The sequence below is a fragment of the Scardinius erythrophthalmus genome, assembly GCF_964197995.2.
Source record: "Scardinius erythrophthalmus genome assembly, chromosome: 1".
Taxonomy (NCBI): domain Eukaryota; kingdom Metazoa; phylum Chordata; class Actinopteri; order Cypriniformes; family Leuciscidae; genus Scardinius; species Scardinius erythrophthalmus.
Genome location: NC_138221.1, coordinates 65,539,959 through 65,557,350, shown reverse-complemented (window position 1 = coordinate 65,557,350; position 17,392 = coordinate 65,539,959).

Below are 17,392 nucleotides of genomic sequence, written 5' to 3'. Positions count from 1 at the left end.
ACGTCTGTGTGTGCCTAAAAGAAAGATTTTTTTTTTTTTTTTTTAAAACAACTTTTAAGAAATCCTTTGTATTATATCTAAAATTCTGGATATTTATGCAGATTCACAGTTATGCTGTAATCAACAACATAAATCTAAGTCAGAAATAAGGATCTTAATGAGTTCAGTGATAAATTTCAATTGATGATTGTCATATAACCAACACCATCAAATCCCTTTTTCTCTTTGTTCATCGGGCAGTTATAAGATACAACAGCCAAACAAAATCCAAAGTAAATGTATAAGGGTCAAGAGCCCGACTAAAGCAAACACCCATCACCATAACGTTGGCTTACAATTTGTGATTTTCTCCTTCAGTGATTCGGCTTGTTAACATCAGGTGTCTTCAATAATGATCAGTCATTACTAAATGAATCACTTAATTAGCTCATTAACTTTAACACTCTTGAGTGTTAATTTAACACTCATATTTTAACACTTTACACTTTTGAGTGTGGACTCATATACACTCCCAGGAGTGTTAATTTAACACTGGAGTTTTTGCTGTGTGGTTATTGTGTTGTTGTGTTATAAACAGTGTACGCACAGAACTGAGGGGCGGGGTGAGCAAAGCTCATTATCATTTAAAGACACATGCACTGAAACGGCGTGCTGAAAACAGAGCTGTTTTTGACCAGGTAAAATGAGTGTTTTCTTACAATACTAATGAGAATTTTAAATTAAAGTATATTACAAACTTTTAATGTAGACCCTAAAGAATCATATTAGCTTGTACAAAAATTACATTATATGACCCCTTTAAATTAACACTCCTGGGAGTGTAAAGATGTGGCCCTTAGAAACGCGCGTTTTCTCCCGCGGCATTCGGCAATTCGTCTCGCACAGTCTCGCAGAATTCTGCAAGTGCTTTCGGGGGGGGCCTACTTAAAAAAATCCCTCAATGTGTTTCGCTTCACAGAATATCCACCAGGTGGCGCATAAAAAACAAAAAAAATAGTCTATATTTTACAAATTTGTATATGCTTTGTCATTGCTGTGGTTTCCAGGAGATGAGTGCATGCAGAATATTTAACATTGCTTTTATTAAAACAGCAAAGTTACGTTCTTGCTAGCGCATAACTTTTTTTGTACAACTATTAAGATGATTGTGCATGCAATGCGTATTTATATAAGTGCAACAGAGAATTTAGTGTGAGCATAATACACGTGACTCTGCCTGTAAAAACCCAGCAGTATTTTTTTTATATATACACAAAATCATCCTAACATAATGAAAGGCTTAAATAATGCGACTTACCCAGATTCTTAATTCGTGCAGATATTTCTTGTGTGATTGTTCTTGGGCAGATATTTCTTGTGAGGTAATGTTGCAGCACAACGCGTAGCATTTATATTTTGGGCGCATCTGATTTGCCATTATTATTAATAAATAATTTAATTGAACTGTCTTAATGCATTAAGCATAAAGATTTTTCCATGTTAGTCTCAGAATGTCCGGGGTTGGTTTGAGGTCTTGCCGACAGTTTGTAAATCTTCTAAATATTCATATTCACAAATTCCATATAAAGGGTGATCAACAGTTCCCACATAGCAACATTGTGTCGGCCCAGATCCGGCCCACATCTGGCACACGTGGAAAGATGATCTGGCCCACATGCAGCGTGGATCTACGGCACTTGAGTGGCCCACTCCTGTTTGCCAGATCTGGGCCACAAGCAGGCCATAGCAATGCCACATGTCAGCCAAGAGCAAAGAAATAAACCAGAACGGGACCTTATCTGAGCCACAAAGTCTGTGTATATTAAATATGAAGTCATCTCAGCCTTAATAAGCCTGTTAACAAGCAGAATCACTGAAGGAAAGAAGAGAACAGAAAAAAGAGACAAGCAGAAACACAAGAACTACAACTGACTTCAGACACAGCCTTAGATGAAATCAACTGAAGAGAAAAGAAGACATTAAATCTGTGAAGATCTCAGCAGAGGAGGATTAAACAACTCCACAAACAGCATTACCAGCTTCACTTATTACTAACCAGACTGACTTTATTTCTGTCAGACGGCTACAAAAGGTTTTATTGAGAATTAACAGAGGTTTAACTCTAATGTGTTTCATTTGAAGTCACCATAACAGTGATGAGTGCTTCCATTAGTTGGGCTCCTAACTCTTATTATATCTTTTGTCTTCTTTGGCCGCTGTGACAGTGTGTTTGTCAAATACATTTGCAGCACCAAAGAAAGCTAAAGTGAAATGAGATCTGGTGTTGATGGTTTTATTATCATCATGAAATAACCTGTTTCACTGATGTCTTTGAAATCTAAAAATTATTTTGTTCAACTAATATATTCACATTACATACATCTGCATACATACATAACATCTGCAGCGTGAGGTCCAGCAATATTATTACAATCAGTTAGCAGACTTTAACAAACATGAGCATGAAACATTACTGTTCGATGACAAACACAGACATCAATAATCAACATATGAATCTCAACAATGGTGACAATCAAAAGTACCTTGCTGCAATGCATGCTGGGTACCATCATAGTACAAAACTCCCAGCATGCATTGCAACATGAATAAATTATGCAGCTGAATTGTCCTATAATTTTGTTTGATTCTAAATATTTGCTTTTATTTTTTTTTGCTGTTGTTTTTGTTGTGACATTTAGTAGCTTTTCAGTGATGTTCTGAATTATTCTGTTTATTTAAAAAATATATATATTGTCACCATTGTTGAGATTCATGTGCTGATTTCTCATATCTCTGTGTGTCACTATTGCATCATTTTTCGTGCTCATGTTTGTTAAAATCTTCTAACTGATTGTTATAATATTGCTGAATCTCACGCTGCAGTAACACAGGCTTTGTGATGTGAATATATTATTGGAACAAAACAAATAGATTCCAAAGATATCAATGAAACAGGTTATTTCATGATGATTATAAAACCATCAAAAGGAAACCATCATCACCTGATCTCATTTCACTTTAGCTTTCTTTGCTGCTGCAAATGTGTTTGACAAACACACTGTCACAGCGGCCAAAGAAGACAAAAGATATAATAAGAGTTAAGAGCCCAACTAATGGAAGCACTCATCACTGTTATGGTGACTTCAAATGAAACACATTAGAGTTAAACCTCTGTTAATTCTCAATAAAAACTTGTGTAGACGTCTGATAGAAATAAAGTCAGTCTGGTTAGTAATAAGTGAAGCTGGTAATGCTGTTTGTGGAGTTGTTTAATCCTCCTCTGCTGAGATCTTCACAGATTTAATGTCTTCTTTTCTCTTCAGCTGATTTCCTCTAAGGCTGTGTCTGAAGTCAGTTGTAGTTCTTGTGTTTCTGCTCGTCTCTTTTTTCTGTTCTCTTCTTTCTTTCAGTGATTCTTTTTGTTAACTTATTAAGGCTGAGATGACTCCATATTTAATATATACAGACTTTGTGTCTCAGATAAGGTTCAGTTCTGGTTTATTTATTTGCTCTTGGCTGACATGTGGCATTGCTATGGCCTGCTTGTGGCCCAGATCTGGCAAACAGGAGTGGGCCACTCAAGTGCCGTAGATCCACGCTGCATGTGGGCCAGATCATCTTTCCACGTGTGCCAGATGTGGGCCGGATCTGGGCCGACACAATGTTGCTATGTGGGTTATAACTTCTAAAATGAAATAAAAATTACCAGATAAGAGGTATCTGATTGACAGTTTGACAGATGTTGTTTTAGAAAAATAATTACAACATTATGGGGAAGTGGTATTAAATATTTGGTAACACATAATACAATTATTTTAATTACGCATTTTGTTCAGTTTTGCTTTTACAAAATGTTCCCTGTTTTTTATATAATTAATTTAACCTGAGATGTGCGTTATAGCCTATCGCTTTTTGATCATTCTTTGTGTTGTCGAATTTTGACAGTTTCATTATTTGTTCATAATAATTTGATTCATAATTATGTCATTTTTTTCTAAAAGCAATATTATAAAGAGATACAAAGATAGTGTACGTGTACCCACCCGATTTCGTCATGAGTCATTTTGTATCCACCACTTTTAATTTCCGTTGACCGTTTAAGTGGTTATGAGGAGCAATATGAGAAAAAAATTTGGTGTCTGACACAACAAAAAAACATTATAATATTCATTTTATTTTAATTTTCGTGTTCGCATTTTATGAGGGAAAAAAACAACGTGTCAGTTTACGGTTATGGACGCGAGCGCTCTGAAAGACTGTAAAACTTTCACAGAGACCTCAAACAGAACAGCTGCCTTTCTTTAAATTGAATTTCATTTTGTATTAATTATTTCTTAATTTTAATCAATGTTTCGTGAACCAATTGCCTGGATTTAAGAAGTAAATATAGCAGACAATCACGACATTGGAGGCGCCGGCGAGTGAACTGGAGTTCGTCTCATAAATGAACCGAAACTCGGTGTATAATGCACATTCACATTCACAGCGTATTTAGACACATTTAGACGCATTCATAATCATTACTTTAACCGGTTCTTTGTGGCAAGCTTTATGCGTGCGGTCGTGCGCTTGAGTGCGGCTATATTAGCCTTTAGTAAACGCATTACTTACAAAGCATAAGCCTCTTCCTGGCATGCAATCTAATCTACTAGGCTACAATGTCAGTTGGTTATATCAACATATGTCAAATTAAGTTACGCGATATCAACAAATTAAGTTAGAAACATTAATTTGAATAACTTAAAGCGTATTGGGAGTGCGGGGCACAACCTAACGCGGGGTTAGTTGTAACCAGAGGTGGAAAGTCCAGGGGTCAGAAAGTAAAAGTCCTGCCATATATTTACTCCACCCATGAACTCACACAGCAAAAACTCCAGTGTTAAATGAACTCTCCTGGGAGTTTATTTGGCTCCACACTCAAGAGTGTTAAAGTTAATGAGATAATTTAGTGATTGATTGAGTGATGATTGAGCATTATTGAAGACACCTGATGTTAACAAGCAGAATCGCCAAAGGAGAAAATCTCTTTTTTCAAGTTGCCATTATGGTGATTAGCGTTGGCTTTAGTTGGGCTCTTGACACTTACACTGTTAACATTAGATTTTATTTGGCTGATGTATCTGAGTTATAACTCTCAGATGAACAACAAGAAAAGCTGATCAGGTGGTGTTGGTTATGTTTTGACATAATCATCATTTGACCTGACTCACAAAACTCATTTAGAGAGTTAGGTTTGCCTCGTTGATTACAGGAGCCTGTGATTCTACAGTATACTATTTTCAGCATTTTCAATATAATCAAAAAGATTTCTTAAAATTTGTTCTGATCAAAAGACTTTAAAGAAGTATTGTATTTGGACACACATACATCAATAATCAGCCTGTGATTCTCAACAATGGTGACAATAATAAAGCATGTTGCAGTGCATTCTGGGTGCCACCAATCAAAACTCATTCATGGCTCCCATCATGCATTGCGGTATGAATAAATTATGATCTGAATTGTCTTAGTAATTTCCTTTTCCTAATTGAATATTATTTTTGTCACCATTGTTGAGATTCATACACTGATTCTTGATGTCTCTGTGTGCCTTAAAGAAAGATTTTTTTTATTTTTATCAGAACAACTTTTAAGAAATCATTTGGATTAAATTGAAAAATCTGGATCTTATTCCGTAGAATCACTGTGATGCTGTAATGATCAATATACATTTAAGTCAGAGATTAGGCTCTAAATGAGTTCAGGGATTCAGATAAAACAATGATCATGTCAAATCATAACCAACACCACCTGTTCAGCTTTTCTCTTTGTTTATCTGAGAGTTATAACTCAGATACAACAGCCAAACAACATTTAATGTTAACAGTTTAAGTGTCAAGAGCCCAACTAAAGCCAACACTAATCACCATAATGGCAACTTGAAAAAAGAGATTTTCTCCTTTGGTGATTCTGCTTGTTAACATCAGGTGTCTTCAATAATGCTCAATCATCACTCAATCAATCACTTATTTATCTCATTAACTTTAACACTCTTGAGTCTGGAGCCAAATAAACTCCCAGGAGAGTTAATTTAACACTGGAGTTTTTGCTGTGTGAGTTCATGGGTGATGTAAATATTAGGGCTGGGCGATTTAAATCGCGATATTGTTATGCGCATCTCGTCAGTAAAGCCGGCTCCTTGATTAGTAGTAAATCACCATCACCTGCTTTCAGATGGAGCGGCATTTACTACAAAGAGCCGTAGTTAACTGACAAGCTGAGCGATATCGCATTAAAATCGCGGACGTATCGCCAGCGATATTTAATGCGATATGGCTCAGCTTGTCAGTTAACTACGGCTCTTTGTACACAGCAAAAACTCCAGTGTTAAATTAACACTCCTGGGAGTGTATGAGTCCACACTCGAGTGTTGAAGTTAATGAGATAATTAAGTGATAAATTTAGTGATGATTGAACATTATTGAAGACACCTGATGTTAACAAGCAGAATCACTGAAGGAGAAAATCTCAAATTGTAAGTTACCGTTATGACGATCAATGGTTGCTTTAGTTGGACTCTTGACCCATATGTTAATAACTTTAGATTTTGTTTGGCTGTTGTATCTGGCTTATAATCGCCAATTGAACAGAAATGGTGTTCTGATGTTGTTCGTTATATTATGACAATCATCATTTGAACTTGATCACTGAACTCATTAAAATCCTTCTTTCTGGCTTCGATTTATGTTGTTGGTTACAGCATAACTGTGATTCTGCATAAATGCCCAGAATTTTTTATATAATATAAAGGATTTCTTAAAAGTTGTTTTAAAAAAAAATCATTCTTTTAGGTACACACAGACATCAAGATTCAGTCTATGCATCTCAACAATGGTGACGAGCAGAATATTCAATTAGGAAAAGTAAATTACATATACAATTCAGATCATAATTTATTCATACCGCAATGCATGATGGGAGCCATTAATGAGTTGTGATTGGTGGCAGCCACTGCAACATGCTTTATTATTGTCACCATTGTTGAGATTCATAGGCTGATTATTGATGTCTGTGTTTAAATGAATTTATCTGAATATCTTTTGATCAGAACAATGTTTATTAAATATTTTGAATTAAAGTACTGATAATCATAGGCTGAAGAATCACAAAACTGCTGCTAACAAGTTAAATCAAACTATCTCAATAAGTTTCATTTTTCAGATCACAGCATGATTATGTCAAAACATAACCACCTCATTTCACTGTTATAAATTAACAACAGCAGACAAACAACAGTAAATATTAAAGTAAACATATAATGGTCAAGAGCCCAACTAAAGCAAACACCCATCACCTTAAGGGTAACTTACAATTTGTGATTTTCTCCTTCAGTGATTCTGCTTGTTAACATCAGGTGTCTTCAATAATGCTCAATCATCACTAAATTAATCACTTAATTATCTCCTCAGCCCTAAATGCCGCTCCATCTGAAAGCAGGTGAAGGTGATTTACTACTAATCAAGGAACCGGCTTTACTGACGAGATGCGCATAACAATATCGCGATTTAAATCGCCCAGCCCTAGTAAATATATGGCAGGACTTTTACTTTCTGACCCCTGGACTTTCCACCTCTGGTTGTAACACGCTTGTTTTAAATAGCCTACTTCTGCACATGCTTCACAGCAAAATCCCCAGTGTTAAATTAACACTCCTCAGTGTTTATATGTGTCCACACTACAGGGTGTTAAAAATTAACACTGAAGCAGTGTTGAAGTTAATGCAATAATTAAGTGATTAATTAAGTGATGATTGGCCATTAGTGGTGACACCTGATGTTAATAAGCAGAATCATTGACGGAAAGAGAAAAAACAATAACAGAAAAAAGAGAAACACAAGAACTACTGACTTCGAGTCATTACACATTGTTGCACTTATTATTACCAGTTTGACTTTATTTCTGTCATACATCGACAAAAGTTCTTGAGAGTCAACAGAAGTTTAGATGGTAATATTTTATGGAATTTTTCTTTTCAAGTTACCATTATGGTGGTCAGTGTTTGCTTTAGTTGGGCTCTTGACACTTTTCATTTTTAAATATTAGTTTTTCTCTGGTTGCTACAACTCTGTGTTTATAAAGCACATTTATTACTGCAAGAGAAAACATGATCTGCTAACAATATGTTTTGATGATAAAAACATTATCATGTAGTGTCCTGATTCACTGATGTGAGAGTCTAAATTTTTGACTGTATGCTTGATGTCTTGTTTTATTATTGGTGGTTGTAGCTCTGAGATTCTACAGTTTGAGATCCAACAGCAATATCAAAAAATACTTTGAGCAAAGAAGTTATTGTGTTAAAACGCACAGACATCAAGAATCAGCATATGAGTCTCAACAATGGTGACAATAAACAAACTAGTGACGAACAGATCAACTCTGAACATCACAAAACAAGCTACTAAAGTCAGAACAAAACAATAGCAAAATAAAAGCCAACAGAAAAAACAATGAAAATTACAGGACAATTCAGCTGCATAATTTATTCATGCTGCAATGCATGATGTCAGCCATTGATGCGTTCTGATTGGTGACTCCCATCATGCACTGCAACATTAAGCATTTGTTTGATTGTCACCATTGTTGAGATTCATATGTAGATTCTTGATGTCTGTGTGTGATTTTAAATCCTTCAGATCTTTAAAACATTGCTGGAAGTAACTACTGAAGTGAAAAATTAATAAAACAATTAGATAACCAGTTTATAATGCTGGGTGACATCATTGAATCAGGTGACTAGTAATTTCATCATTGAAACATAACCAGGGCTGAATTTCCAAAAGCATCTTAAGCCTAACTTGATTGCAGACCAACTGCAACAAATGGTCTACGATCAAATTAGGCTTGCGATGTTTTCAGGAAACACAGCCCAAATCATAGTTTCTCTTGCCACAACACATATGCTCTATAAACACAGAGTTGGAGCAGCCAGAGAAAAACTAATGTTCAAAAGTAAAGGGTCAAGAGCCCAACTAAAGCAACCACTGGTCACCATAATGGTGACATGAAACGAAACATTCCATAAAACATTACCATCTAAACTTCTGTTAAATCTAAATAAGACCGTGTGTAGATGTATGACAGAAATAAAGTCAAACTGGTAAAATAATAAGTGCAATAATGGTTCAAAGTCAGTAGTTCTTGTGTTTCTCTTTTTTCTGTTCTTGTTTCTCTTTCCTTCAGTGATTCTGCTTATTAACATCAGGTGTCACCACTAATGGCCAATCATCACTTAATTAATCACTTAATTATCTCATTAACTTCAACACTGCTTCAGTGTTAACTTAATTAACTCATTAACTTCAACACTGCTTCAGTGTTAATTTTTAACACCCTGTAGTGTGGTGTTCTCAAAAAATAGTTTAAATTTAATTATTAAAAATTGCCATTATTTTATATGAAAACGTTTTTTAATTGTATTTTATTTAGAAAATATTTTAGTTTGTTTTGTATATTTTTTTTATTAGATCAGATAACATTTTAAGCTGTCATATGGTCATGTTACAATGTGCCCCTGCACATGTGGGGCATGTTGTCACATTTCAGTTCCATTCTTTCGGGGTATAACAAGAAAAAAGTATATACTGTATTGATAAAACAAAAACACATAATTGTACTAGACATGTGGGAAATGAATGTGGGAAAGAATAAATACTCTGAACCATAAGTAGATTTACACAAACTGAGTAAACTAAGTCAAAAAGCGTTACTTTGTCCCCCACTCCCCCCTATAGTAGATTTGCTTAAATAGCATTTAAACAAAGGAACTGCAAGGGATTAAAACCCTGTCCACGCGCTGGTGAAAACAGGAAAAAACGGTTTTCTTTTGATTCCCTGAAAGGAGATCGATTAGCATTGGGGGTTGAATCGGCAGACCTGGGGGGTGGGTGTAATTTCTTGACTCTGTGTCAATCGGTAGCAGCTAAAACAAGCAGCTAAAACAAAGACTGTGCAATTAATTACATTTTGGAAATAACTTCCTTCATGTCGTTTTATTTATACACTGTAAAAAAAAAAAAATATTTTTAATGTGTAAGTAAAGTATTAAATATGTTTTACAAACAATTGGTTTGCAAACTCTTGGAGGTTTGGTTACCATCATTCAGAAGAGTGGTGCTTGTGTTTAGACTTGTGTTTTACGTGATTAAATCAGAAAGATTACATTGGTTTCTGTCCACACGGAGACGCATTTAAGACGATTTAATCAGGAAATGGAGGCACCGGCGTGATATAACTTGCATTGCTCGTGAACTGAGCTCGTCTTATAAATGAACCGAAACTCAGAAATGTAGAAAGCTTGAAATGTCCACTTTTAAACAAAACAATTCAAAATGAAAAGAAACAGACAACTCTCTTATGTAATCCATATGAAGTGTGCATTTCTCTCTGGCACCAGTGATGCGCGGGTTGATCCGAAATGAGCGGGTGCCTGCGGTCACCCGCGGTTACGAGTCATCCAAAAATATTTTTAATGATATTCGGGTTGCGGTCGGTCGGGTCGTTTGAAATAAAGATGCCAATTAAACCTTTGTAATTTATATAGTACAAGAGAGCATATGAGCAGAGTGGAGCGGTGAGAATCTCCGCTCATCACTCACGGAACTGTTCACCCCTCCGCTCCCCCGCTCAAAGCTACATCAGGCCGACGCGCTCCACTCAAATCGCCCCCCGCTCGCTCCAAAAAAGGGAAAAAATCTACATGTATATCACTTTAAGCTTAGACCACAGCCTTACCTCCTAAAGAACTGAGCAACAACAAAATTTTTCAAATAGAAATGATTTATTTCAAATTACAAATTAGGCCTATGTAAGAAGGAATAGCCTACAAAGTCCTGTAAAATTAAACGAATGAATGGGCCTAATAATATAAATAACAATTATATAAACAAAAACATAGCCTTCATAAAAATTTTAAAAGTAAATTTTAAAATTGTAAAAGTTTTAAAAAACGATTCAAATTTAAATGGGCTTATCCATTGTAGGCATACACACAAACTGCTGTAAAATAAAACGAATAAATGGGCCTAATAATATAAATAAAATTTATATAAACAAAAAATATTCAAAAAATACGTAAACGTTTTAAAAATTAACTATTAGGCCAACATTCTTATAACAGAACCTTTACGCAGCGCACAGGATTAAACTTTAAAAATGGGCTTGTATCAATTGTTTGAATATTATGCTATATTCAATTTACACTTTGTTACAAGTTACCATATTTAATTTGCTAACCTTTTGCTTTCTTCCCAGCGTGTTCACATGGCACACTGCATGTTTTCGAGAGATGTGTCTTTTTAGATTCAAAAAATGAATCTTTACTGACTGAAACGATGTCTCCACATTCGATTTCTTCTACCACATTATAGTTAGTTTTATATTATAGTACACCTGTATGACTTCTTATTTTCCTTTTTTGAACTCCATTATTGAGCCGAGTTTTGACTGAAAATAGAATCCATCTTGCCTCATAAATGCGAACACGAAAAATAAAATTTCCATTTTCCGTTTCCATTACCCTTCAAATTGCGCAAATTGAAATTGCGAATTGAAAATATGCACAATGGAAACACGTCAATTTCGCAAAAAAATCCCGTTTATCGCAAAAAAGTTTTTACGCTCTCATGAGGTGGTTTTTCAGGCAATTCGAAAAAGGAATATTTCGCAAAACTGCAATGGAAACAGTTTTTGCGCATTTACAGTCACCTGACTTAGAAGACACAGTGTGTTTGAGGTCCATGTATAACTACACAAATAATAATAATTTTATATTATTTTATTATAACATTTAATAGGCTATATTTAGAAGAAGCTTTTATGCAAAAAAGGAAGCTGAGTGTGGAGCGCGCACTGCACGGAGGCGCGAGCGAGAACACTTGCATTTTCCTATCAACAGTGCAAACAACTTAAAATACTCTATCATTTCTGTTCATACAGAAAATAATAATACATTATTCTCAACTACTTTTATTTGTGTAAACTCACAATAACAAGAAAACGATGTGCTTTTGTAAAATAAAATAAAACAATCAGACGCACTTTCATGATCTCCGTAAAGCGCGAGAACTGAAACAAAAGCTTGAAATGTCCACTTTAAAACGAACAAATTCGAATCGAAGGCTAATACCTTTCTGATTATGTAATCCGTCTGCTTAACAGCGGAGATGGAGATGTGATTTTAGCCAAAAAAATAGTTTATTAATAATATTAATGGCTCTTCTCATTCAGCACTGCGGGAAAAACATCAATTCCAGGTTCTAATTTGGCCTTAGAAAACCAGTAAAATCGACATGTTTTCCATATTAATTTGTGAATATTTTAAATGTTTAATAAAGGGGCAAAAAGTCATAAACTGAAAACAAATCTGAAAATTCGTCGATATTTACTTTTCTGCGCAGCAGTTGGTCTAGCCAGTTCAAATTAAAATTTTGGTGTTCAACTTTGCGTTTTAAAAACGAATGGACGAATGGACACAAAAGTAGCCTACATGGATTGTTTGGACAGAATACGAGATAGAGTTCTTTATTAAATTAATAAAAGAAACAATAATTAGCCTATATAAAAAGTACTGTACAGTAATGCAGAAAAGCGCATTACAACCATGTTAAAGCTATTTAAAATGTTAAGATGCAAAAAGGAACTAAATGTAAAATTAGATAATGATATTGGGCAAATGCTCTCGGCCTCTTCAAAGGTCTTCGCAAATTATGGTGTTATAAGACTCAGTTATCATACATCATGTATCTTCTACTGTAAGTACACAGAAAAAATAAATAAGACAAATGATGCGCGTTTGAGTCGGATTTTTATGAAGAATATGTGACTGTTTATGTAACTGGCAAAAGAAAACATTGTCTTCGTCATACTCGTCAACTCAGTATGGCCACATGAAACACGACTGCCATCTACAGGTTTTAGTATTTCCTGCGTCCAACACCTAATCCCCCTTCTGCACGATCCCGCAGAATTTCGTAAGTGCGTGCAGCATTCTTCTCTCTGAGACGCGCATTTTTAGAGGCCACATCTGTATATGAGTCCACACTCAAGAGTGTTGAAGTTAATGAGATAATTAAGTGATTAATTTAGTGATGATTGATCATTATTGAAGACACCTGATGTTAACAAGCAGAATCACTGAAGGAGAAAATCTCAAATTGTAAGTTACCATTATGGTGATGGGTGTTTGCTTTAGTTGGGCTCTTGACCCTTATATTATTAACTTTAGATTTTGTTTGGCTGCTGTATCTGAGTTATAACTGCCAGATGAACAAAGAAAAAAAGTGATCTGATGGTGTTGGTTATATTATGACAATCATCATTTGAACTTTGTTTTTGATTTATGTTGTTGTTTACAGCATAACTGTGATTCTGCATAAATATCCAGAATTTTAGATATAATACTAAGAATTTCTTAAAAGTTGTTTTTTTAAAAAAAAGCACTATATTATAGGCACACACAGACATCAAGATTCAGTCAATGCATCTCATCAATGGTGATAGACAATTCAGATCATAATTTATTAATACCGCAATGCATGATGGGAGCCATTAATGAGTTGTGATTGGTGGCAGCCACTGCAACATGCTTTATTATTGTCACCATTGTTGAGATTCACAGGCTGATTATTGATGTCTGTGTTTCTAAATAAATTAAGTGTTTTGATCAGAATAATGTTTATTAAATATTTTTGATTATAAGAAAAATACTGATAATCACATGCTGTAAAATCACAGAGCTGCTGGTAACAAGTTAAACCAAACTATCTCAATAAGTTTCATTTTCAGATCACAGCATAATTGTGTCAAAACATAACCAACACTATCAGATCACACTTTTCTTTATTCATTTGACTGTTATAAATCAATAACAGCAGACAAACAAAATTTAAAGTGAATGTATAAGGGTCAAGAGCCCAACTAAAGCAAACACCGATCACCATAATGGTAACTTACAATTTGTGATTTTCTCCTTCAGTGATTCTGCTTGTTAACATCAGGTGTCTTCAATAATGCTCAATCATCACTAAATTAATCACTTAATTATCTCATTAACTTTAACACTCTTGAGTGTTAATTTAACACTGGAGTTTTTGCTGTGTAGTAAATGCCGCTCCATCTGAAAGCAGGTGATGGCGATTTACTACTAATCAAGGAACCGGCTTTACTGACGAGATGCGCATAACAATCTCACGATATATATCGCCCAGCCCTAGTGTGGACTCATATACACTCCCAGGAGGGTTAATTTAACACTGGAGTTTTTGCTGTGTAACGGAAAGAAGGAGATTAAGTAGCCTATAATAATTATAAATGCTATACAAAATTGTGTTCGTGTCAATATAAATATTAGGTTATTTTAACATTGTAGCCTACTGTCAGCAGAGAAAAAAAAAACCACAGAAAAAAATTATGAAATATAAATAACATAAATTAAATAGGACAAAGCCTATCACTCAAATTTCTAAGCAACATAAACGAAAATCATATTGCCCTACTGACAAATGAAGTAGGCTATTTTCTGCCGAACTATTTCAAACATCCTTGCAAAAAAAGAATGTTGTTGACTGACAATGGTTTTAACCAAACAGCTCCTCAGAGGTGTGCAGGTGGTCAGAATGAAGTGCGGATACGCTGTCAAAAGATGTCGGGAGTGGGCTATTGTCAGTCAGACCTACCGCTCCGTCCAAAGTACACCAGAGTTCCGACCGCTACCGTCTTTTGACGCGCGAATGGACACAAAGTGGTCAAGCATATAACTAGACGCGGCAGGCGCGAATTTGACGCGCTATTCGCGTCCGGTGTGAACGCACAGTTACGCCGGTTTCACACTGCACACGATAGCAGAGCGTGAGCAGAGCAGGAGCAGTGCGTATGGTGAGCAGGAGCAGGACACGCGCGTTTTGCTTTCACACTGGCAGCGTTTGTCACGCGCGGGTTGTGTACAGACAGAGCACTCTATAATGAATAAGTTGGCATTGCTTTATTTCGTTTTCAAATACATTTAAGAGAAAAGACTTGTCAAGAAGCTTATTTTATTAATAATTTCATTTATATAACTTTTGGTTCATCTTTGTTTTTATTATTCGGGCAACAAGTTTGTTTTTGGACATTTGTTTTCTTTTTAAATTGCTGTTGGTCATTTGATAGACTGTTTAAAACACAATAGATATCATCAATGCACTTTTTGGATAAAACTGCGGTGTATTTTGGCCATGATCAATGCATTGTCACTTTAATTCAGTGTAAGCGGCGCAGCAAAAATAGACTCGGCGCCGAAACCCCCGCTGCACTGCTGTTTACGCGACGCTCCTGCTGGACGCTCGCGCGCTGCTCCTGCTCCCGGTGTGAATGCACTCATTGATTAACATGGACGCCGAAAAAAATATGCGCTGCTCACGCGCCGCTAACGCTTGCGGTGTGAAACCGGCGTTACCCCTCATTTACACTGCACACGCCTGCGGCGCATTACGGCACACAGCGCAATTTCTCATGAAGCTCTGTGCCGGAGCCGCGCCGCTTCGCTAAATATAGGCACCTAGTCTATTTTTGACGGACGCACGTCCAAGTCGCACCAGAAATACATAATAAAAGTAAAAAAAACCCTGTCAATTTGAAAATAAACACCCTGTGCAGACTCCCAAACGTATTGCACGTTTACACCGGACAAACCATAAACATTTAGCCAATTTACCCATGGTACTAGAAACCCCAAATTCAGAAAAACACTTCAGACAGGCAAATCACGTGGTCTCACGCATCCAGTCGCTCCGCTTCTGATATGCTCCCGGTGTGAGTTGGCACCGCGTGGAGGACGGAATAAAACCTTGTTGCAGCCGTAAATGAGGGGTTATACTTTAAAATGTAATCCCGTGAAATCGCCGTAAATTTCACTTGTTACTAATAACCAGATTAACTTTATTTCTGTCAGACTCTACAGAAGCTCTTATTGAGAATTAACAGGTTTAGGTGTTGACGATTCATTGAAAGTTTCATTTAAAGTCACCAGAATCGTGATTAGTGTAAGCTTTATTTGAGCTCTTGACCCTTGACTCTTTAACATTAGTTTTCTCTGATTGCTGTAGATGTGTATTTAATTTAACACATTTAAAACAGCAGAAATAATCATGAGAAATATATGCTCAGATGATAATATTATCATCATGGACATGTAATATTGTTAAGCTCAGCATGAGTTTAATGTTTTAAAAAGACGACTACAATGTATAAAATATGATCTTTAAAAAGATTAGCATATTGCAATTAGCTAAAAATTAATTTTAATTTAACCTTTAAATTGAATTTTACAGATGATGGTATCAAACAGACATCAAGAATCAGCACAAGAATCTCAAACCAGAGGTGGAAAGTCCAGTGGTCAGAAAGTAAAAGTCCTGCCATATATTTACTCCACCCATGAACTCACACAGCAAAAACTCCAGTGTTAAATGAACTCTCCTGGGAGTTTATTTGGCTCCAGACTCAAGAGTGTTAAAGTTAATGAGATAAATTAGTGATTGATTGAGTGATGATTGAGCATTATTGAAGACACCTGATGTTAACAAGCAGAATCGCCAAAGGAGAAAATCTCTTTTTTCAAGTTGCCATTATGGTGATTAGCGTTGGCTTTAGTTGGGCTCTTGACACTTAAACTGTTAACATTAAATGTTGTTTGGCTGTTGTATCTGAGTTATGACTCTCAGATGAACAAAGAGAAAAGTTGATCAGGTGGTGTTGATTATGATTTGACATGATCATTGTTTTATCTGAACTCATTTAGAGCCTAATCTCTGACTTAAATGTATATTGATCATTACAGCATCACAGTGATTCTACGGAATAAGATCCAGATTTTTCAATTTAATCCAAATGATTTCTTAAAAGTTGTTCTGATATAAATAAAATAAAAAAAATCTTTCTTTAAGGCACACACAGACATCAAGAATGAGTGTATGAATCTCAACAATGGTGACAAAAATAATATTCAATTAGGAAAAGGAAATTACTAAGACAATTCAGATCATAATTTATTCATACCGCAATGCATGATGGGAGCCATGAATGAGTTTTGATTGGTGGCACCCAGAATGCACTGCAACATGCTTTATTATTGTCACCATTGTTGAGAATCACAGGCTGATTATTGATTTCTGTGTGTCCAAATACAATACTTCTTTAAAGTCTTTTGATCAGAACAACTTTTAAGAAATCCTTTTGATTATATTGAAAATGCTGAAAATAGTATACTGTAGAATCACAGGCTCCTGTAATCAACGAGGCAAACCTAACTCTCTAAATGAGTTTTGTGAGTCAGGTCAAATGATGATTATGTCAAAACATAACCAACACCACCTGATCAGCTTTTCTTGTTGTTCAT